We start from the raw sequence: 2,353 nt of genomic DNA, 5'->3' as shown, positions 1-2,353 counted from the left end.
GAGATGCTAAAAACGATCAAGTGCTTTTACTTGCACCGTTTTGATTCTTGGTGAAGCTGAATATCTTTTCAAATGTTTATTGTCCATTTATATTTCTTCCTTCAATTGCTTTGTTCACTTCCTGTTTCCACTTCCCTACCGGAATGTTTTTCTTACTGATAGGGGAGAATCTCTCGGTACAACGACCATTGAATTGTGTCTTATGTGTGCTGCACATATTGTCTCCAGGGCTACCATTTGTCTCTTACCATTGCTATCTGCATATATTTTGACTCAGCCATCAAAAATTTTTCTGCTATCAAACCTGTCTTATAAAAATATGGATTGCTTCATGAATCTGCATGTCATTCTTTTTCAGGGACCACACCAAGCTTCTCTGTACCATTCCACTTTTAGTATATGTGCCAAAGCTAGCACTCCCCTAATTTATTAATTTAACTTCTTTGGAGTATAGTGCCTGGGTGTTTGTCCCTGAGATTGCTGAGAAGGAAATGCGCCTCTTAGAATACAGTTTCTTGGTGACACCAGTGTGTGCATCCTTTGCCTCATGTGTTGCCATAGAATGTCCTACATAAAAGTCTTTCAGGGCATGTTTGGTGATAGTGAAGGTGGTGATGACCTTGCCAGCCAAAATTCTGTCTGTTAACAGAGTCCCCAGTGACTCTAGATAAACAGAGAGCTACCGCAGACACTCAGATGCACACTTTCTGCACCAGCTGCTGATGCTCCTGCAAGGGGAGCCGATGGAGAATTCAGGCGGCTGGCCTGTCTCTTCTGCAGAAGAGGTTGTGCTCCTTTCTCGGTTTTCAAACTGTGCTTCTTGAGTCCTGGGCGAAGATGGAAAAGAGCTGAATTTTAGGGTCTGGCCCCTTACTTGGCTCCAATCAGAATACTTCCCCAGATACAGCCACTCTACAGATGGGGCTTCTGAGTTCAATTTGGACCAAATATTTGCTGTGTGTCTTGAGGAGGGTGGGGAGGCTGGGGTGGGGAGGTGAAAGGAGAAAAAGGATTGTGAAAAACATGGCTAAATTCATCATCACAGACTGGTGGGCGGTGGGCTCTAGCCATGCTTTATTGGTTCCAAATGGTGTTACAAAAAGTTAAAATTTGAAACCAACGTTTAAAAAGAATTTTCACATTTAAGAGCTTAAACAACAAAACACCCTGTGTCTCTGGATTCTTTTATCTCAACAAAAGAGATTGCTTGCTTGGGAACACTGATAGCATGGATCAGCTTTCTAATACTTTGCACTTTTTGAAACGTTTGGTCTTCTTTGTGATTATCTTAAAACTTTAGTAAATGCTGAGATAAAACCATATTGACCAGTTTTTTAAAAAATCAGAAAATCTGGCAATAGTCACCTCACCATCTGTCATGATGACAATTAGCAGGTGCTGAGAAACAGCTGCTGGTTTTAGCCAAGACGTGTCCTCTCTGTCACCCGGCCCCCACCACCCCCTCCTCTATGACTCTGGGCCCTCTCCGCTCATTCACAGAACCTGCCTTGACCCTGGAGCCATTTGAGTTCAAGATCCAGAGGCGAGATGACTGTTAAGGCCCTTGCTATGCTCATCATCTATTGGATTTCCATTACATCTATGGCAATTAGTACTAAAATTAAAGCTAATATCCTTTCTTTAAATCACCCTCAGTTTATGAACATCTCAGCCACAAATTTTCTGCTCACGTGAAGTTCTGGGGTCAGGAGCCTTTTTTTTTTTTTTTCATGAACAAAGAAGATGTGAAACCTGCAACCAAGCAAACAAGATTTCCCTTCCAACAAGTGCCATATTGAGCTTCATGGGGATCACTAGGAATGTTCTCCGTATCTTTCTGTTTCTTCCTCACTTTGGGGAGCAGGGTAAGGTTGGACTTTCTGAACCCTTGACGTGTCCGAACCAGGGAGTAGTGAGCAAAAATGACTTGTGAGACTTCTGGACCTTAACATGTTATATGATCCGAAACCCTGGGCTCTCTTCCCTTTAGAACAGAGATTGGCCAAGTTCAAGATGGTGACTGTAGCAGTGAACCGAGGACTTAGGAGCTCGTGATAGACCTCTGCTGTGAGCAAGGAGTAAAATTGCAAGTTTCCAGATCTTGAGGCTTGGGGCTGCCAGTTACTGCTCTACAACCTGGTCTGTCCTGACTCCTTTGTCTTAAATGAAAGCACCATTTTCAAGCCCTCAAGATTGGTACTCCCACCTAGCCAACCATTCCTCTTCTCTCTTTGAAGTCCCTTCCCTTGACTTGAAGCACAAAGTTAGAATATTATTAATCAGTACCTACTGCCATCATGTCCTCACTTCTTGGCATTTGGCTCTCCACTTGATCTTTACTGCCATGTCCCTC

At 43.2% G+C, this 2,353-nt stretch overlaps 1 non-coding gene across 1 annotated transcript; it reads right to left on the bottom strand.

The window, feature by feature from the left end:
• Positions 1–313: 313 nt before the first annotated feature.
• LOC138991560 (U6 spliceosomal RNA) lies at positions 314–417 on the bottom strand. The gene has a single exon (XR_011467531.1). It is a non-coding gene; the product is annotated as a U6 spliceosomal RNA (small nuclear RNA).
• Between the last annotated feature and the right edge of the window lie 1,936 nt (positions 418–2,353).

Source organism: Bos mutus, chromosome 17 (assembly GCF_027580195.1).
Source record: "Bos mutus isolate GX-2022 chromosome 17, NWIPB_WYAK_1.1, whole genome shotgun sequence".
Taxonomy (NCBI): domain Eukaryota; kingdom Metazoa; phylum Chordata; class Mammalia; order Artiodactyla; family Bovidae; genus Bos; species Bos mutus.
This window is presented reverse-complemented; position numbering and strand designations above follow the sequence as displayed.